Source organism: Leptidea sinapis, chromosome 5 (assembly GCF_905404315.1).
Source record: "Leptidea sinapis chromosome 5, ilLepSina1.1, whole genome shotgun sequence".
NCBI classification, from domain to species: Eukaryota; Metazoa; Arthropoda; class Insecta; order Lepidoptera; family Pieridae; genus Leptidea; species Leptidea sinapis.
This window is the reverse complement of record NC_066269.1, coordinates 5,718,104-5,741,052: the sequence shown is the minus strand read 5'-3', so window position 1 is coordinate 5,741,052 and position 22,949 is coordinate 5,718,104. Positions and strand designations below refer to the sequence as shown.

Below are 22,949 nucleotides of genomic sequence, written 5' to 3'. Positions count from 1 at the left end.
AAGGATTGAACCCTGTATGATACTGTATGCCCACTCGCAGTCATAGTTCCGGATCAATGTTCATTGTTAATTACTACTTTCTGAGTTTAATTAAATATATGTGAAGTAATAATTATAAGATTATGTGTTCAACTTAATATCATAATAATGAAGTTTACGAATAAGTCTAGTATGATCTACGCAATCAAATGCTCTAGAAAAATCACAGATTATTCCTACAGCGTTATTATGTGACCATGCTCTCAGCTAGAGCAGAGTGGTCTCAACTGGGCTTACATGTGGGATAATATTGTCATCATGACACCGTTTGAAGTATATTTGATTTCAAATTCTGAAATTCTGTTGTGTATCAAAACAAGTAATACGACTAAGTTAATAAGACTCGGTAAATAATGACATCGAAATGAATCGACACATTCAACCAACAAATTTAACTTTCCTCGTATTCCTTGACGTCAGACGTTTATTAATTGTGTTTCCTCCGCTACTCTACAACTTCGTTACCAAAAAATGTAATTGACCGAGTGAGTTGGTGAAATATATCGGCGTATGTTTTCTGTCTGTTCTTCTGTTGCGTTATCGAATAAATAGCATGAGTACCGAGTCAGCGACCTCTCAAAGTCAAAGTCAAATGAACATTATTCAAATAGGCTAAAACTGAGCGCTTTTGAATCGTCACTATTCATATTTCTCATAAATTACTGAATTAACCGTATGCTCATAAAAAGTTGAGCTCGTTAGAAGAACATATAAGAAACTCAATGGCCACTCTTTTTAATCAAATAGAGTATTTATAATGGCTGTAATATCCATAACGAATTAGTTTGTAAGGTGCTGCATCCAATATATGAGTCGTGATGAAATAATATAAATTATTTCATGAAAAGTAATAAAGAGTTAAATCTATAAATATAAATTATCATATACTCGATGAATCAATCTTTAGACCTTGAACTCATTGTTTGTATAAGGATGCTTCATGAACATGATGTGAGTGTGTGTGGGCAAGTCGGTCGCGGGAGACCTCGTATAACATTAATCCACCAAATTGAGGGACGTTTTCAAACAGCACAAGCATGTATGAAAAGAGTAATGGATGTAGAGGAAGCGCGTGAGGTTTGTAAGGATAGAAACAAGTGGCCTTCTATTGTTTCTGCCTACCCCGACGGGAATAAGGCGTGAGTATGTGTGTGTTGTGTGTGTGCATCTTCAATACTCATGTTTTTTGTAGTTTTTCAAATTTTTCATCTATTATTTCCTTACCTTACACAAGTAAGTCGAAACATTTGAATATGGCCTGGCTTTCATTCTGCTTGTTATATTATGTGAACCCGGCGTAAAATATTTTATTACGGGTTATAGTATGAAATTGCCGATTTGTACTGAAAAATTGAATTGTTTTTTTTTTTATTTAACATATTAATTTTATCAAAATGTTCTGCAGATCAGTCAAATCATGAGGCATCCATTTTTCACATTTCTTAATATTTTCCTATCTTTTTATTGATTTGACGCAAATGAGTCAAAAGTGTTGGTAAAGTAACTATGCTACTAAATCCTGGGTAGTTTGGCTCGGATCAGCTTCCACGATCTCTTTTAATACATTGTTATTCACCTGTTTGGGCGGACTTCCACCTGGTTCCTTCTTCAAATCAAAGTTTCCATCACGAAAATGTTAAAACCAAAATCGCACGGTGCATTCATTAGCAGTCCTCTCTCCAAACGCAATATTGATATTGCGAGCTGTTTCTGGCGCGTTAGTTCCGCGTCAGAACTCGTTTTACAAAATCACACAAATTTTCGAAGTATCCATCTTTCTTGTCTAAGCTGAATAAAAAAAACAACTGAATATCGATAGTCGAATGTTGCAGATTTAAAAAAAAATAACTACATAGGTACAATGTGATAAAAGTTTCACTCAAAAATCTCAAACCATGAAGGTTGTATGTCAATTTGAAGTACATATTTCATACTTTAACACCTATTATAACATAATATTGTATTCCACAATAGAATGTCCTCTGTCGCGTTAATAAGTTGAAAGGGAGCTCTGTATGTAACTGTTTTGAGGCGAGTGTTGTGGTTGTATGGTGGCGACGTGGTGGGGCGTGGGGTGGTGCGGTGACGCCCACGGATAATAAACTTGGAACGCTTTTCTACTAGTAGTCCACGTATCACAATAGTAGAAGTTGTCAGTGCATCAATTATAGTAAGTTCGTAACTTGTACCAAATTACTGTTGCGGGTGCGGTCCCTGTTAGCGCGTTTAACTCACTCAAACTAACTTCCTCACACCTTCTAGCTGACGTCACGTCCGCACTAACACATCGGTGCGGTGTGAGGTGTGTCCATCTAAGAGCGTATATTGGAGTCCAGTGGGAAGCTCCTTTGCACAGGATGCCGGCTAGATTATGGGTATCATAACGGCGCCTATTTCCGCCGTGAAGCAGTAATGTGTAAACATTACTGTGTTTCGGTCACTATAAGACCATTTAATAATCCCTACTAATATTATAAATGTGAATGTAAGTTTCTTTAGCGCATAACTCTTACGCCGGAGCTATTGAACCGATTTTGATGAAATTTGGTACAGCGATAGACTAGAGCTTGGGAAAGGACATAGGACGAAATTTTATCCTTATTTATATATAAATAATATTCATATAATATTTTGTGAGCGAAAACGGGAACCGGAACTGGAAAAGACATGAGATAATCTTCATTGAATTTTTTTTTTTATTGTTTAGGAGGACAAACGAGCGTACGGGTCACCTGGTGTTAAGTGATCACCGCCGCCCACATTCTCTTGCAACACCAGAGGAATCACAAGAGCGTGGCCGGCCTTTAAGGGAGGTGTACGCGCTTTTTTTGAAGGTACCCATGTTGTATCGTCCCGGAAACATCGCAAAAGGAAGCTCTTTCCACAGCTTTGTAGTACGAGGAAGAAAGCTCCTTGAAAAGGAGCTCCAGGAGGATCCAGATTCAAAATTTGCTTATTATTTTTAAAAACCCACGCGCGAAATCGCGGGCATATATAATAAGTTCGCCTCTAATGAGTCGTTTAATAAAGCTTCGGCGTTTATCTAACATACTACTAGTGGGAGGCTCCTTTGCACAGGATGCCGGCTAGATTATGGATACTATAACGGCGCCTATTTCTGCAATGAAGCAGTTATGTGTAAGCATTACTGTATTTCGGTCTTTAGGGTGCCGTAACTATTGAAATTATTGGGCAAATGAGATTTAACACCTTATGTATCAAGGAGACGAGCTCAATTGTAGTGCCCCTCGATAGATAGACTAGATTTTATTTTTTGTATTTTTCAAAAATCCTGTAATGTAATGGAACACTGAACGTCCTGCTCGTCTTGCCCCTTAATATCATTAAAAAAGGCGGCACATTAAACTAATAATATTTTATCAAAATTGCGAATCTATTAAAATCATTTAAATATGTGAAACTATTAAAATGATAATTTATAGCGCGTTATACAAGCGCGAGCAATAAAGTCGCTGAATACATTTTGTATATATTACGATGGAGGAAGAATCCGGCGGGCGGGGGCCGGGGGGTTATACCGCGGCTCATCAAACAAGTCGCTTTACAAAAAACTTAATTAATGTTGTCCTCACTAAATAACACCGTGATAGTATAATGTATGCGATATGCATGTTACTCAGCTATTGTCCCTGTTGCATGTCATTACAAACTCGTCGCACACAGCCCTACATCTAGGGTTGCCAACTATAATATTAAAAAAAAAAAAGACGTGTGGCACTCGGGGACTGCCGCGGTAAATTTTTTAAAATTTAAAAAATTGCATAGCATTTTTAATCAATTTATGCAATTATAAATAATTATTTATTTTATTTATGCAGTATTTTTTCTTTGATAAAATTAATTTAAAAAAAGCAAACGGGAAGTGAGTAAAATTTAACTAGCAAGATTTGATTACAGACAGACAACGGGGCAGGTGAAACTAAATAAAAATTCTTGTCATGATAATTAAAATTAAAAAACGTGATAAATAAAATAAACAAATTAAAATAAAGGCTCGAACCTGAGACCTTCTGCACAAAAAGCATACGTGATAACCGCTTTTCCACGGCAACCGTAGCGAAATATCTATATAGATCTAGTAAGTGTTAGGTTATTTTCGTTACGGAATTTCTGGATTCGGTCTCCACGCTCAAGGCCCGCGATAGAAGCTATGCAATAGCTTAATATACATCTTAACTGTTGCCTCTCAATATATTCTTGATAATGTTATGTATGTACATAGGCACATAAGTGTATTTGCTAGAAACTGTCGTAACCATACCAATGTTAACAACAGGAACAAACAAACTTATAATGCCTACTACTAAAAGAGTTAGTAAGATCCCAGATAATGTTCAAAACAAATGTATTACGAAATTCAAAAGAATAAATAAAAAACGTTCCTTTGGTAAAGGTTACTATAACATAAATGAATTTCATAATGATTGGGAATTGAGCGACCGCTCATAGGCTATTAAATAATATATTTTATTGTACGATTTTACATTGTTATCATATTATTATATAAAAAAAGAAGCCCGCTGAGTTTGTTGCGCCCGTTCTTCTCAGGTCTAATCCGTACCTTTTGGTGGTAGTTTTTTACTTTCAATAAGTGGTTTTATATCCAATTTATAATAAAAATATTTGAAATTGAATATATCTGATTTCAAACGAGATAAATAAAGAGTACTTACGGACTTTCAAAAAAGAGTATCACTTATTTCATATTTTTAAAAACGTATTTCTTTTGTTCTCTTTGCAGCACATAACATTCTTTTTAAATGAAATGTATAAAAAATGTATTTTAGCATAAACTATTAATGTTATAGATTATAGTGTACGCCTACATAATAAAAAGAGTACAATACTCATTTTAGAGTTAGGTTGACAACCCTATCTCCATCGTATGACGAAGCCATTGCCTGCTCGAGTCGTTTGCAGCACGTAATTAGATCCTGCGAAAACCTCCAAAATTTTCAGACCTCTTTCAGTTTTTGGTTTATAATTTCTATAGTTAAATTCATTCTACGGAAAGAAGACAATATTTGCTTAAATAAATTTTAACAAAAAAACAACCGACTTCAAAACACTATTCCAGGCCAATAGATATAATATGCACTAAAAGGTATGAAAATAATTGCGTATTTTTATACAAACTAATTAATTGATCTAATTCTACGATTATTGTTGTTTTTGGAATCGGTGTCCTTCCGCCGCGACCCGCTCTCGCCTCCTCACGACTCAAGCAAATCTCACCTACAACTATACAGTATGTAGTTACAAACCTATCTTGGATGACACCGATTCCAAAAACAACAATAATCGTAGAATTAGATCAATTAATTAGTTTGTATAAAAATACGCAATTATTTTCATACCTTTTAGTGCATATTATATCTATTGGCCTGGAATAGTGTTTTGAAGTCGGTTGTTTTTTTGTTAAAATTTATTTAAGCAAATATTGTCTTCTTTCCGTAGAATGAATTTAACTATAGAAATTATAAACCAAAAACTGAAAGAGGTCTGAAAATTTTGGAGGTTTTCGCAGGATCTAATTACGTGCTGCAAACGACTCGAGCAGGCAATGGCTTCGTCATACGATGGAGATAGGGTTGTCAACCTAACTCTAAAATGAGTATTGTACTCTTTTTATTATGTAGGCGTACACTATAATCTATAACATTAATAGTTTATGCTAAAATACATTTTTTATACATTTCATTTAAAAAGAATGTTATGTGCTGCAAAGAGAACAAAAGAAATACGTTTTTAAAAATATGAAATAAGTGATACTCTTTTTTGAAAGTCCGTAAGTACTCTTTATTTATCTCGTTTGAAATCAGATATATTCAATTTCAAATATTTTTATTATAAATTGGATATAAAACCACTTATTGAAAGTAAAAAACTACCACCAAAAGGTACGGATTAGACCTGAGAAGAACGGGCGCAACAAACTCAGCGGGCTTCTTTTTTTATATAATAATATGATAACAATGTAAAATCGTACAATAAAATATATTATTTAATAGCCTATGAGCGGTCGCTCAATTCCCAATCATTATGAAATTCATTTATGTTATAGTAACCTTTACCAAAGGAACGTTTTTTATTTATTCTTTTGAATTTCGTAATACATTTGTTTTGAACATTATCTGGGATCTTACTAACTCTTTTAGTAGTAGGCATTATAAGTTTGTTTGTTCCTGTTGTTAACATTGGTATGGTTACGACAGTTTCTAGCAAATACACTTATGTGCCTATGAACATACATTACATTATCAAGAATATATTGAGAAGCAACAGTCAAGATGTTAATTTCTTTGAATTTTGCTCTCATTAATTCTTTAAGATCTAGGTTATAAATAGCGCGAATAGCCCTCTTCTGCAGCATACAATATTGTATTAATATCGGCAGCGTTGCCCCATAGCACTATACCATAGGACATAATACTATGGAAATAACTAAAGTATACTAGTCGCGCCGTATCTATGTCAGTTATTTGTCTAATCTTTTTAACCGTGTATGCTGCAGAAATAAGTCAATTCGCCAATCCTTCAATATGAGGGCCCCATTGTAATTTGGAATCCAGAGTAATGCCAAGAAATATAGCTGATTCCACCGGTTTTATCACCTCTCCATTTAAGAACACACTTGCATCTTCACTTTTGACATTTGGTATAGTACATTTTACATATTTCGTTTTCTAGCTATTTAACAATAGGTTATTAGCGCTAAACCAGTACAGGATGTCCGATAGAATATCGTTCACTTTGTCATACATAGCATGGTTTCTTTTCACTTTGAAAATCAGTGATGTGTCGTCCGCAAACAATACTGCCTAATTATGTTTTTTCTTTATAAGATTAGGAAGATCATTTATATAGATAAGGAAGAGGAATGGTTCGAGAATAGACCCTTGTCGTACCCCCAGGAGATCTCCTGCCAGTTACATCGACCTTCTGAATTCCATTGTATAGATATGAAATCAGAAGATCGAGCGCAGTTTCTTTTATGCCATAGTGACCTAGCTTCCTGACCCGCGTTGAGTGTTGAACACAATCAAAAGCCTTAGATAAATCACAGACGATGCCACGTGCATTCTGCGATTCCTCCCAGGCATAAAAAATATTCTTCATTAGCTCAACACCTGCATCCGTTATTGAACGTCCCCTAGTAAAGCCAAGTTGTTACAAATGAAGTAACTTACGAGAGTTACCAAGGACGATAGTTATTCGGGTCAGAAGAGCATCCCGACTTAAATATTGGTGTAATTTTACTATGTTTAAGAAGGTCAGGAAAAACGTCACGATTAAAAAAAATATTAAAGACTATATGTTGGTTTGACAACAATTATTGAACTTATTATTTTAACAGAAATGCCCCATATATTAGCAACTTTTTCATGTCTAGAGAATTAAAAGTTTTAATTATTTCTCCAGGGCTAACAAAACTAAAATTGAAAATTTGTTGACATTCTCTAACATTTTCCAGAAGAAGTGACTCAGCAACACTGGCGGAGGAGACAAGAGTGCTTGAGATAGAAACTGGAATGTCAGAAAAAGAAATCTCAAAAGCATTAGCAATCCTCCTGCTGAGATTGAATTATGGCATCGTTTATTGATAGATTGTATTCTGTTGTTAGATTGTACAATGTTGCAGTCTTTCACTCTTCCAGATTCCCAGCAACTTTGCAATAGAACAAACACTATAAAAATATATAATAGGTAGAGTATTTTTTTAAATACTTATAATTATATAATGATCTCTCAGTTACTACTACTCTACACTACAGTTCATATTATAGTCTTTGTCTGCTCCTATGAATGCCAGCTGTTGCCCAATCATTAAATGACAAGAGACCACCTGATTTGTTAGATAGAGAATAGAAACAAAAGAATAGAATATTATTCTTAATATAAAATGCAAGATTTATACTAAGTATTCACAAACACTCATTCTTGAAGGGTTCGTATTTTCCGTGCCCTATAAATTATTGCACTACAGTCGGTTCCTGTTTCCATTCGAGTGAATCATACCACAGAGTAGGGTCGGTACTCGCGTCATTTACATAACATTCAGCTCTCTTCCAACCAAACCGAATGAAACCTCCGTCCTTTTCATAAAGCCGGGTCGGTATATGATGGACGACCGCGAACGAAAGATATAAAATGAAAGAGAAAAAGCCGGTGCAGCCATGCAAGAGAAACGGAAGGGTTGTGCGTGTACTTACAGGAGTGGCAGTAGCACAATATAGGTAGCAGTGGTGAGCTAAAGGGACTAACACAAATATTTTTACTTTATTTCTACACACTTTAATGATTTTATCGATATTTTGTTAACTTCTATAGCACCTGGCAATAAATAAATATTTACCATTACTGACAATAGACACTCAACTTCATTTATTTATTCTATTGTCTCAAATGTGAATAGAAAACTTATCTAAACTCAAACTTTATATCAGGATTAGTGGTTTATATATATTTTAGAGACGCTTTTTGAGTCGCGTACGAGCGGGTAATAAGTGTCGCTGGAGGTTAGAACTTTACTGTTGGCTGTTTAAGTTATAGTAGCTCCTTGAACAACGTACACAAACAGAATATAAAATATTATTGCTTTGCTTGCAAATGCTTTATGGTTGAATTCATAACTGTGTTTCAAAATTAACTAAAAAAAATACGGGTTCCACCCCGGGAGTGCCGGCAGAAGTGAAAACTTGAACATTAACATTTTTGAATATTTTGGAATGGTTAAGGAATAATTATTTATCAGTGTAAAAGTACTATCATATATGTGGTAAAATACAATATTGATTTATTGTGCTATCGTACACATAAATGACAATTTATATTTCATAAAAAATTTTACACTTCAGAACTAGTACATTTTTTTTTTTTAATTAAAAAGATTATCTCTCAGAAAAATATTCTTTCATCCATAATTTCAACGCCTGTCTTACGAATTTTCGATCAGGCCTTCCTGACGCGAGTTTAACATTTTATACCCATCCCAAGAAAAATGTTCAAAGCCGGTAAAGAAGTTTTCACTTCAATAAATTTATAAGCAACCAAAACATTTATGTTTATTTCCTAAATGCATCAAGGTAATTTATCACGTCAAAAAAAAATAAAGACTAAATAGACCATAAGGAGCTTTTTTAATTTGACAACTAAGTATCGCTCCTAAGACTCCTAGACCAAGGAAAAACTTTCACAATTATCAAAATTACATCTGTGCATTTTACCCCATTCATTGATTCTTATTAATGTACAATACTCGCAGTTATTATTTATAGATGACCTGAAGCAACAACATCCCCTTATGTTACTTCTGCTCTCTTCCTCGAAACCCACGCCTCACTCCAGTTTTTCCAGTGGGAGGCTCCTTTGCACAGGATGCCGACTAGATTATGGGTACCACAACGGCGCCTATTTCTGCCGTGAATCAGAAATGTGTAAGTATTTTTGTGTTTCGTTCTGAAGGACGCCGTAGCTAGTGAAATTACTGGGCAAATGAGACTTAACATCGTATGTCTCAAGGTGATGAGCGCAGTTGTAGTGCCACTCAGAATTTTTGGGCTTTTCAAGAATCCTGAGCGGCACTACATTGTAATGGGCAGGGCGTAACAATTACTATAAGTCCTGCTCGTCTCGTACCTTATTGCCATAAAAAATACTCCACACAGCTTGTTCCAGCTCGAATATTCTTTTTGTACCAGTTGACAATATTATTCTATTATAGCGAACACAACATGTCACAAAAAAATAAAAGATAGAACATCATTTAATATAACAATTGTACTAGTACTATGTAGTCAAATCAGTTAGTCTTTTGTGCCGCGTTGTATATGTTATGCTTTTACAATAACCAAAACTAAATAACTAAAACACATGTATTACGAAATTCAAAAGAATTGCTTGAATTGAAAAAACGTTTGTGTGGTAAATGTTGCTATAACATAAATGTCTTTCTTAATGATACCACAGATGGGAATGGAGCGCCCTCGGGCTATTAAACAATAAATTTTACGTATATAAAGTACGATATTACATTGTAACTATATTTTTATAAGGAAAAGCCCGCTGTGTTTGTTGCGCCCGTGCTTCTCAGGTCTGAGGCATACCTTTTAGAATGGGTGGTAGTTTTTGACTTTTAATGAGTGATAGTACATCCTATTTTATATAAAAATATTTTAATTTGTAAGTGTTTTTAAGTACAAGATTTCAAATAGGTCATTATTCGTTTATATTTGTGTTTCATTGTGTTGTTTTTATGTGCTATCCGACATCTTTGCGACAAGTGAACCAATTTTAATGATCTCTTTTGTAATGAGTGGGATATGTGTCAAGGCTGAACCGTTGACAAATTGTGTACAAGATCACCACCACTGAGGAAAGAGTTATGTGTTCATATAAAGATGATAGAAGGTCATACTGTAATAATTTATGGCGTCACTTTCAATTGAAGTCAGTTTTTGAAAATTTTATCGTTTGTCATGTCAACTTGTTGCAATCGATGGACCAAAGTGTGACATGAAATCATTGAGAGACAGGTGGTGTGAAGATACTGATCTATAAAAATACCACTGGACACGCTTTTCCATATGTTTGAAAGCAAATTTTTTGTGCCTATTTGAAGCGCCACTCGCGATCGTCCATGGACTAGTTTTGACGTAAAATACAAATGGCTGCGAAGGAACGTACCTATAATACTCTGAAGTATTTTTGCATGTTGAATTAATTTCGTTCGTTTTTCGTGTTATTTATACTTAAAGAATAAACATAATAGAGTACACAATTTTTTTTTGTAAATAGTTTCCCACCATCTATTGATGTTTGCTGAGGTTGTCATCACTAGTTTTAGTACCGCAGACTCTCGCTACATGGCGAATATCAAACAGGCACAAAAGCACTTTGACAGCCGCCAGTCGAGTGGTATGTAGTAGAGGCCAGTGTGAAGACAATTTGCTGTTGTCACGAGGAGATAGATAAGAGAATCGTTCGGAGTAACTTAACATGAAGCGTATGTCTGTCGGTGAGAGGCAGGCGACAGTAGTCTACATCGAACATTAATTAATGATCACGCAGTGGACGATACAGGGGGCCTACTTTTAAAATCGATATTCGATAAATCGTGGCTTTAGTCGTGTCGAGTCCTACTCTTAGTTACATCGTAATCAATGTCGAAACGATGATTGAACGAACGAAACATTATTCGATATTATCGGTCCTAGCCCTACTCTTTGTTGAAAATGTGAGAGACGAATATTCTATTTTCGCAAATAATCAAACGTCACTTTTACGATAATCTCAACGACACCTTCTAGGCTGTCGATGCTATTATCGTTCCAAGTTGTATATATATATTTCCCATACAATATACATACTTAATAAATATTTTTGAAATAATTATATGTGATTTACTATTCAACAGATTTTTTTTTCCACTAAGTCATTTAAGTCATTTTGTTGATCGTTTATGCGAAGAAATAATGCAAATGGCCGCCTGAGAAATAGGAAGTCGACGAGAAGGGTTGAGTTACTTTTTTTACATTTTATTATCCGCAAGTTTTGTATTATTTATTCAATTTTAAATGTTAATATTATATTCATCACATATTTTTTTAACATTTACATTATGTGTTAATGATACCAAATTGGTGGTGCAGAGTCTGGCATGGTCCTTAGCGCCTAAACTATGTTTTGACTTTCGACACTTAACAGCGACATAGCACAGATAATGTTTAGGTTTGAACATATTTCATTCACACTAACATCGTAAAAAAATCTAAATATTAGTCTATGGTAACGATAAACGATAAGGAATCCGAACATTTGTTAGAGTAGGATAGTTGCGATATATTCGGAGTAGTATCGTTCCGAATGTATCGTTGTCGATTTTGCGAGTAAACCTCCTGCCCCGGACGACGACGTCTAGAGCACGACCCAGCATACGTAGCGAGGGTCAGTCAGCATAACAACATATACTACGCACAATTATGTTAATATATTTATTTTTATACAAACTAGTTTCGGCACATTTAATGTTCCGCTAATTCATGCAAGTCGCCCACAGGTCGGTAGCGGACGTATGATACATACCTATATTATGTTGTGTTGTCGTTGGATGTGTTTGTTCGGTCGTATTACGCATTGGTTGAAAAATTCAAATTCAAAAACACTTAATCATGTAGGTCACGGAAATGACACTTATGAATGTCAATAAAAAAATAAAAATATAGTTTCTTATTGAATTTACCGCTACTTCGTAAGGGGTTGAGCTAATGAGGAGAAGTAGCAAGGAACTCATTGCCACTCTTTTATGTCAAGATTTACATTTCAATTGTTTTACAAATCATTTCAATTACAATATATGCAAAGTGACGCAACAAAAATACTCAAATGTCAAAAACTTACACTAGCTTACACGAGTAAGTCAAAAAAAGAAAAAAAAAATTAAATTAATACTTATAATTAACACAAGAGTTATTGAGTATAGCAGATGCATCAATCCACACATACCGTAAATAAAGAGAGTAATTATGCCAGCATTTCATAAAATAAAATATATAAAAACTTTAAAGGAAATAATATCTAATAAAAAACACATCAAGCAGACCTTCCGGTAACAAGATCATCCAGCCACCACCATAACATAATATAATATGTCTTCGTGCCTCAGTGCCGAGCCTCACTACCTATTTTTTAAAATATGAAAATAAGGGATGAGACGAGCAGGACGTTCAGCTGGTGGTAATTGATACGCCCTGCCCATACAATGCAGTTGCGCTCAGGATTCTTGAAAAACCCCAAAAATTCAGAGCGGCACTACAACTGCGCTCGTCACCTTGAGACATAAGATGTTAAGTCTCATTTGCCCAGTAATTTCACTAGTTACCTTCAGAAAGAAACACAATAACGCTTACACATTACTACTTCACTGCAGAAATAGGCGCCGTTGTGGTACCCATAATCTAGCCGGCATCCTGTGCAAAGGAGGCTCCCTCTCGTAAAAGTATAAGAACAATACTGTTGAAACTTCATAAGTAGATGTAATCTGTGAACCGCATTAAGATTTGTCAAAACAGAAAAAAAAAACACTGGTCCACCTACATCAGAAAAACGATGAAGGTCCTTAAAATCACATGACACGACACTGACTTGAACAACATCCTCCCCATGGATCTCCCATCCCTCCAATATGGATGTCCATTCCTCTCTCTTCAGTGCAGTTTTCACAACACTTTCTCCCAGTTCAACCAAATTATGGAATTGCACACCCGCCGCCAGGTGATCATAACAGCCGTTAAGGCTGGGAACTGAGCTGATGGCCTTGAGGAATTGAGTGGATCTAGGTTACCTCTCTCGCACAAGATCGCCATAGTTTTAAATCAGAATTAGAAGCATTTTTAATTTGTTACAAAAATAATACAATTTTCTTTACAAAACTAACAAAACTATGTTATGTTATATAGTTTTGGTGAACAATTAATAAATTTTCGTACAATTTTTATCTAGACTGAATGATTAGCATGGGTCAAACCATAGATAATTTCGCACTGTCTATAAAAAATAGAAAGGAAAAGAGAAAATGAATTTACTTCTCATATTCTGTAGGTATCTAATTATTTTTTGTATAAATAAAGGCTTTATATAAATCGTCAAGAAATGGTTTCAATTATGCGAATATTATTTATATTTCTTGGGATAGAGGCCTAAACGTTATATTGATTCAAGATGCGCCCGACCAATCATTCCGTTTGATAAAACAAACGTTGAACGAAACTCGATTGTAACTCGCTGTATTTCCGGATCAGTTCCGAAGCTTCTATAAGTGGTGGGCAGCGTACGGTCGTAACGGTTCAATTTAAAACTAAAAATAAATAAGTCGAGCTTCACTCCACATTGTTGTGAATATCTACAATAACAACACTGATTGTTAACGAACAAAGCCCGCGAACTTTCGAAATAAATTCCATTTACTTGGAGCGGCGGTAATCCGAAGGGTTAGGCGGCGGGGTGGGGGGAGCCACTGCCAAATCTATCTATTCCAGGCTTAATCTGTTGCGCGTGACGTCATAGCTACGTCACTTCCCTGTTGTTTCTATAATTTATCGTCTCGATAAGAGGGAAAAGAAATAGATGCTCGTTTTTGAGCTTTCAATAGTTATTTTATAAAGTGTCTGATTTATGATTACCCATTATTGGTATTAAGGCGAAGAGTAAGCAGAAAACACGCAAACATGGTGTTTTTAGACAAGTTTTGTGGTGAAAATATAGCATTTCGAGCTATGAACACTACTTAATCCTGTTACACATATCCTTATGTCTTATTTGTAGGTTGCTAATGCTTGCTGTTGGTTATAGTTAACACTGCCGAGCCTTTTTGAACTACCACCTTTCTTTGAAGTTAAACAAGTTTTTTGGCTTGGCGTGACGCATTTTTTTGGTAGGGGAGGCCGGGGTTCAAAGTGCCAGGGGCAGGTTGTTCCGATTGAAATAGCTCCGCGAAGAAAAGAGATAGCAATAAGTGTGAAGTGCATCGCGAAACGTCATATCATCGCGCCATTGCGTCAGTCATTTTAGTGACGGTCTGCCCGCGTGTTAGCGTGGTAGTCGATTGGTGACACTCAAACATCACGTAAGTAAATTTTTTCGTCATCATACTTTTTGGTCTATTTCAATCAATTTTCTAGCTATTTGTGTGTTACTTGCTATTATCTGTCGAGCAAACTACAGTGATTAACTTTTTAATATCGTTTTTAGCTTTTTCAAACGTATTCTATCATAATTGGATGTTACTTTAGAAAATGGAATTTGGGGTTCCAAGTTCCTCTGGTGGGGGGCTAGTTGTTCCGTGGAACAACCTGCCCCGTAGCGAACACGTGAATAATAAAATTAAAACTTTGTTTTAGGATGAGAAACCGAACGGGGCAAGGTTTCAATTGAGCTTTTGCAGCGGGCTGCTGATGCCGTTATTAAAGACGGTCGTAAACTTAAGACGGTAGCTCGGGAATTAGTGATATGTCATATGACATTGTTTCGCTTTGTCAAAAAGTTGAAAGCTGGTGTAACACCTACTGTGGGTTAATATTCTAGACAGGTGTTCAACCAAGACCAAGAGAAGACATTGGCGGATTATTTATTAAAATGTTCATCAATTTACTTCGGTCTTTTGCCAGAAGAAGTAAGGAAGTTTTCATATAGTTGCGCTGTCAAATTTGACATGCCTTATTAGGTATGCTGGGCTGATTGGAAACTACTGCAAGAAGATAATCATGGAAGTGATAGTGAAGAAGAGACCATGGAACGGTATTGTCTAATATGTTGCGATTTATATTCCAACTCACGACCAGGTGAACAATGGATTGAATGCGTCATGTGTAAGAATTGGGCTCATTCAAAATGCCTGAAATCTGAAGATGTTCATTCTTATGTTTGTCAAAATTGTAATTCTGACGACGACTCTGCATATTTTTTTTTTAAGTTACTGAAATGAATCTGTTTTTACAGAGTCGGTTATAAGTTTAGATTATTGATCTCACTAAAGTCATTGCTATAAGACTGAATTAAGAAACTATAACTCGAAATGTTAAAATTTGTTATTTTTTGTGTTTTCATTAAAAGAAATAATTTTGTTTTTTTTTGACAAGCAAACGTTTGTCAAAGTTGATTGAGTAATATTAAAAATGTTTATTATTCTTAAATCTATTAATTAGGTTGTACTACACCATTAACTGGTAGTTAATGCTTGTTATTATTTTATGTTTGCAGTTATGTTCATTACATTTTTTAATTTTGTTGAAAAGTTTGTAAAAAACATTATGATTTTGTACTTTTCTAAATAAAACTCTAATAAATATTCAATTACATATACCTAATTTATTTTATATAATACCTTTCCAACTAATACTACATTATTAGGGACTGGAGTTGATAAGCGGAACAACTTACCTCAGCTGAGGAACAACCAGCCCCTTTGTGGGGCGAGTTGTTCCTTGTCGACTTTTTACAGAAAAAATATCCTGAGAAATAATATATGCTTATTTCAAAGAACTTAAGTTTACAATTTGAAACAAGGATAAATTATGCACCATTTTATATAGGAATCGTTGATTTAAACATTTCTATTACATTTATATTGCCTCCGACTACAAAATCGGAACGTCGAACCCCGGTCTCCCCTACTTCTCTCAGAAAAGTTATTCTTATAGCTTGTACTTTTTTGTATAGGTTCATTTATTCAGATAAGTAGTGAATAACGAGGATTGTAAGCATATAAACTGTTTTCCACCCAAGAATTTTGAAAATATGGGCTTTGTTACATAGATGGCGGGCCGGCAGCCGTGAACTCATATCGCTCAAGGTCGCTGGCATTTAGTGTCGCCTTAATGAAACAGTTTCATGTATTACTCACATGATGTTGCATTATGTACTGAAGAAAGAGGATTTAAATACTACGCAATAAGAGGCGGAACTGTCTTAGTAAAAATTTAAATTCAGATATAAATCGTATAGCAATTTGTAAAGTAACTAAACTTTTATTATTAAATTTGAAAAGAAAGATGGGTAAATAATGTAGTTTTAACACTAGAAATAAGGGATTGCTTGTAAGTAATTCTAGTAGGCTTCATAAGATACATAATAGCTTTAAGTGTAAATGTATACACTTTAATAATAAAGTCACAGTCACTGTTCAAGCATTATCTATAAATAAAATTAAACGTTTTATTAATTTTTTAATTTTGCTCTATCGTAAGCCCCACTACTCAACAGCTGAATATCTAAGTGATCGGACAGCCCGGGATAAGATAATGATTATTTCATAGCAATAGCAATGACAATACAATATTGTAAATTTGATTTAAAAAGAGCGCAAAACAAAATGCTGGGAGCGTTTCTTGCCCCGGTTCTTATCTCTGAGAGCGCTATTTGTTTCCGAAGCGGTAGTAGTATCTAGTATATTAGAAATGACATCAAAAAAAATTCTAAAGGAATCAATTTTGAGAAAATAAATGCCTTTTATGTCTTTTGTTTAGTTGTATGAGAGGATACATTGACAGATGATATTGAAACAACTCAAGTTGTGTGTGGATTGGACATTAACACATGGTTGGAGCGTGTGTACGATGGTGGTGCGTGGGAGACACGACCCCTGATAAGATAAAACATAATACAGCTAACGTATCAAATAATAACTATTTTCATTAATATTATATTGTAGACAAAAATAACCTGAGAGTGGTGCTCGGTCTCCTGATAAGTTGTTTAGTCCGACGCGTAATGCTGATGTATAACTCAGATAATGTTTACTTGTATATCTTAAAATACCAAACACTACAAGCAATAAACGATACGAGAATCGCTTAGTTTAAGGGTAATTGTCTAAAGTTTATTTGACTTTGACATGACTTTAACAAATTACACTCAAATTCAAATTCAAATTCAATAACATTTTATTCATGTAGGTCACAGAAATGACACTTATGAATGTCAAAAAAAAAATATAAAAATATTGTTTCTTATTGAATTTACCGCTACTTCGTAAAGGGTTGAGCTAATGAGAAGAAGTAGCAAGAAACTCATTGCCACTCTTATAAGTCAAGATTTACAATTTAGTTGTTTTACAAATCATTTCAATTACAATATATGCAAAGTGACGCAACAAAAATACTCAAATGTCAAAAACTTAAAGGCTTACATGAGGAAGTCAAAAAAAGAAAAAAAAAGTAAATTAAAACTTATAAACACAAGAGTTATTGAGTATAGTAGATGCATCAATCCACACACACCGTAAATAAATAGAGGCATTATGTGAGCATTTCATAAAATAAAATATGTAATAACTTTAACTTTAAAGGAAATAATAATAAAAAAACACATCAAGCAGACCTCCCGGTAACAAGATCATCCAGCCCCCACGAGTAGCACGCGTTCACGAGCATGACGCATGGACCAGCCATCGCCTCCCTCGACCATATTTTAGGGAAGGGAACGACCCGCCCCACGTCGCCGCCACAAGCAGAGGCATTTAAGCGAGCATGACGATACCTGTCACGAGAAATCTACTGAATAACAAAACAATTCAAGTTCATCTACATATTATGCAATACTTACTAAATCCCTCTACTTACAATTTTGTTTCAAATTACATAACTCATGATAATGATTATTAAAATTAATTAAAAAACAGAAACAATATTAATATTTAAATTATATAACTATAATGACATTTATCAAACTAAGACAGACATGTAACAGCCCAGCAGCTCAGTCCCAAGGGTTCTTTAGATCCAGATATTCAGATATTTTATAGTACCCTTTTGTATACAACTTTTTCTTTAGCACTGATTTATATTCATTTAAAGGTAAGTTCTGAATGTCAATAGGGACCTCCTTATAATAACGTATACACAGACCTCTGAATTAATTTGTGACTTTTTGGAGTCGACTTACATGAACAGCAAGCCTATCCCTATTTCTAGTATTGACATTATGAGTGTCACTAATTTTTTTAAACGAATGTATATTTTTTTTACATAAACAAGGTTTTCATATATGTATTGCATGTATTACTCTTTGCATGCATACTCATATATAGTAATATTATGAATAGAAGTTAATTCAATTATAAGTTCCCACATCATCATAATTTTAACTGCGGTTTGAGACATTAAAATTTTAATAATTTAAAAACTAAAATCTTTAAATATTAGAATACTAAGCTATATATACTATATTAGAATGAAAAATAAAAATGAAATCTGAAAACAAAATACCTAAATTTTACTCATTCAAGAGTATATTGTGATAGATAAAACTGTATTCTGAGCTGTCCTATTCTGCGCTTCGATCTCTTATTTTCAATTATATTAATGCTAAAAAACTTATGCATCGAGAATCCTAGTTTATATGACGTTCTTAACTAGTATTATAGCAATATAGTGCAACGTTTCCGAGACATCTATCATTATTTTGATTTTCTCCTCTATTTCGAGCTTTTATAGAACAGCAACACGGTTTCATGGCTGGCAGGTCTACCTTGTCAAAGATTATTGTTTTCACTGATTATTTATTAAAGGACTTGATGATAAAAACGAATTCAAACAATTTATATAGACTTCGAAAAAGCATTTGAGATGATACACCACCTACTGTTATAAAATAAATTCATTCAACGGTATTGAGGGTTTGCTGCGATGGCTTGCTGCTTTATTAAGTATCCATGTACAATCTGTAGCTATTATCGGTTTCAAATCCTATAGTTAGTTAACGTAACGTCAGGTATACCCTAGGGCTCCATATTTGGCCCAATTCTTTTAATTTTATTCAGTGAGATATCTTATATCTTTATATTTATGGTTAGTTTTAATAAATAAATTATATAATTATGCACCTGATCTGCAAATGTATTCCCACATCGTTGATTTTATTGATGTGTTTATGTGTAACGACTTCAATAGGTTAGATTTCTATTTTTAACGTTATAAAAAACAAAGTTACTACGAGACTTACACAAGACGATTATGAACTTAAATCAGTTACCTATGTTCGTGATCGTGGTGTACCTTTATACCAAGTGGACACTCAATTATCACATCAAATACATATTATGTTAGGCTTTATCATAACTGTTTCTAAGTCGTTTAAAGACAAAGATGCAAACATTTGTCTGTATTGAGCACTTGTGCAGTCGCAACAGGAATATATCACTCCAATATGGAATCTATTTATAAGATTATAAATATCATGTGGAAATGATACAAAGGAATTCCTGCACACATTGTAAATGTTCGCTTAAGTGGATCTCGAGGCCACTAACAGAAACTTTTAAAATAATACAATAGCCAGCGACGCAGTTGAATTGACTGTGTCTCTTGGAGAAAAATAAGTGAGAGTAAATTTACTGTAACCTCAGAATTCCTTAATGTAATAGATTTTCATACACCAGCGTGGGCTAAACAAATCGTGACATATACTGGTACAAAATGCGCCACCGCACAAAATGATTGCTCTTCAAAACTCAAAATTTAATAATTTAGTTATGTTTTCATGTTGCTCTTATATTTGTAAAGTCTCAACAAAACAAATCTTGACTTATACTTATTTAGTTAAAAGTTAATATTAATTTACAATTTCCGTGTTTAATATTTATACATATTAGTTGTAAATTTACTATAGTAACATTGATAGTAACGTATGTGGAATTTTGTCAGATTTATTTATAATTTTATCTACACCGATGCTTTAAATTCTCTATTAAAGATTCTGAAACGCTTATTGCCAACATTAAAACACCCAATGTTCTAATAACCATTACATCATCCAAACGAGTGTTGTAATGTTGTACTGAATTTTATAACAACACTCCAATTTTTTTTTCAATCCTTTTATGCTCAAAGAGTTTGAACAGACAGCCACATTCTTATTGCACGATGCGTGGTATCTGTATGATTTTCAAAAAAAGAACATTTTCGTTTACGCGCGTTCCACACTACCAGAACGTCGCGCGCCGTAAAAAAAGTAGGTTATTCGAATCCCCGCCATTTTCTTCGATATTTTTATTGTTTTGTTTACAAAAAATGAGCGATTCATATTAAACGCTGCAAAATAACATAATATTCAAGTGAATTTTAATTATTGCACTATACAAACTGTAAATTACTACTAAAATAAATATTTTTTTCATTAATACTTAGTTTGTTTGTATATAATCAGTAAGGGATGATATTAGGTTATTACTAGAACTAACTGTTTCAGAATCTTTTAGAGGATTCATATTATGGGTGTAGATAAAGTCTTGTATGCAACTGTTGATAATTAGGTATTAAAACACTCATGTGATGCTATTATCACACGAGGCGAAGCCGAGTCCACATTCGTGTTTTAATACCCCTTAATACCCCTAATACCCCTAATACCCCTACACAACAGTTGCATAAATAACTATGAAATACTGTAAATTTAATGTTGAACTATTTTGTTTACTGGTTGATTGCTATTAAAAATAATAATATTTTTATTTGCATAAAACAAGGTATACATTTGTGTGATATTAAAATAATGAGTTTTGCTATCACTATACTTAGCATGCAAATGTTTAACTTAGTACAAGTAACATGAGAATTTCTTGTCCATAAATTCCTTGAAACTATAGAAATTATAATATTATTATTTATAATTATAAATAATAATTATATACGGACACAATTACATAAACATATTTTATCGTATTTAGTAAATTTGGGAACATATTATGATATTATATGTAAATTGAGTGTGAGAGAGAGGAGAGGAGACATGCTTATGATTTTATTTCTTTTTCATTCCGTGTATTTTCTGTCTACGGATGTATCTGTACTTGTTTCCAAATAATAATAATGATATTGACACACATTTTACACAAATTAACTTGCACCAAATTAGGCATATTCTATAGCCTGTGTAAAACATACATAAATACATACAAACTCGGAAACAAACATCCATATTCATCATATAAAAATTCATCATATAAACACTTCAATCATGCCTCCAGGTCCGTCAAAAGAGTTATTGCTGACGGAAGTCGAAGCACATTGGCAGAATTGGCGAGAGACTTGCACGCCTTCCTTCGGGAACTCGTGTGTTCTGGTCGCTCGCCAAGGCTGTACAAGAAAACTTCTGCCAGCCAGCCATTCCGCCACTGCACAGGGAAGATAACTCGCTGGCCCATGACGCGAAAGAGAAAGCTGGTCTCCTGGGCTCCCTCTTCGCGTCCTACTCGATTCTAGATGACCAAGGTGCACCACCACCGCATATTCCGCAGTGTGAGTCATACATGCCGGAGGTAAAAATTCGGCATGGCGCCGTGCTTAAGGCGCTTCTCACCTTGGACATTCACAAATCGAGCGGGCCCGATGGCATTCCCCCGATAGTGCTGCGGACATGTGCTCCGGAACTGGCGCCGGTCCTTACCCGACTTTTCCGGCTCTCCTACTCATCAGGCGTAATCCCGAAATTATGGAAGGCAGCTTTAATGCACCCGATCCCTAAGAAAGGTGTACGCTCGGATCCGTCCAACTACCGCGACATTGCCATTACCTCCATTTTCTCCAAAGTAATGGAGTCGATCATCAACTGCCAGCTCTTGGAACACCTAGAGGAGCACCAGCTGATCAGTGACTGGCAGTACGGTTTCCGTCAGGGTCGCTCAGCTGGTGATCTTCTTGCATACCTCACCCATAAATGGGCGCAAGCGGTGGAGTCGAAAGGAGAGGCGTTGGCAGTGAGTTTGGACATAGCGAAGGCCTTCGATCGGGAGTGCCACTCCCGATCTAAACTCTCCCGACTAAAGCGCTTATAGCGAAACTGTCATCGTATGGGCTTCCCGAGAAGTTGTGCAAATTGGTCGCAAGCTTTTTAGCCGATCGGAGGATCAAGGTTGTTGTCAACGGTGCATGCTCCGACTTAAAAAACCTATAAACGCTGGTGTCCCGCAAGGCTGCGTGCTATCCCCTACACTGTTTCTTCTGCATATCAATGATATGCTGCAAATTAGCAGTATTCATTGCTATGCAGACGACAGCACAGGGTATGCTTCCTACACCGGCCGTGCCAACATGTCCCGGGATAGCGTCGACGAGAAGCGGAACATACATGTTTCTGAAATCGAGACTATGCTTTGCAAAGTCTCGGAATGGGGCCGAGAACATTTAGTCCAATTCAAAATCAAAATCAAAATCAAAATCAAAACGTTTATTGAACTCATAACATTGATTTACAATGGCTTAAGTTCAGTCATACACTAAATTTCATAATAATAAATAAATAATATCAAACAGATAAAATTAAAATCAAACAAATCAAATAAGTAATATAAATAACATCAAACAATTAAAATCACACTTTAAGTAGATCAATTCAAT

At 34.8% G+C, this 22,949-nt stretch overlaps 1 protein-coding gene across 2 annotated transcripts in view; it reads right to left on the bottom strand.

The window, feature by feature from the left end:
- LOC126964532 (FMRFamide receptor-like) overlaps window positions 1-22,949 on the bottom strand; it is a 95,665-nt gene that overhangs the window by 67,920 nt on the left and 4,796 nt on the right. The gene's annotated exons all lie outside the window — the stretch shown is intronic.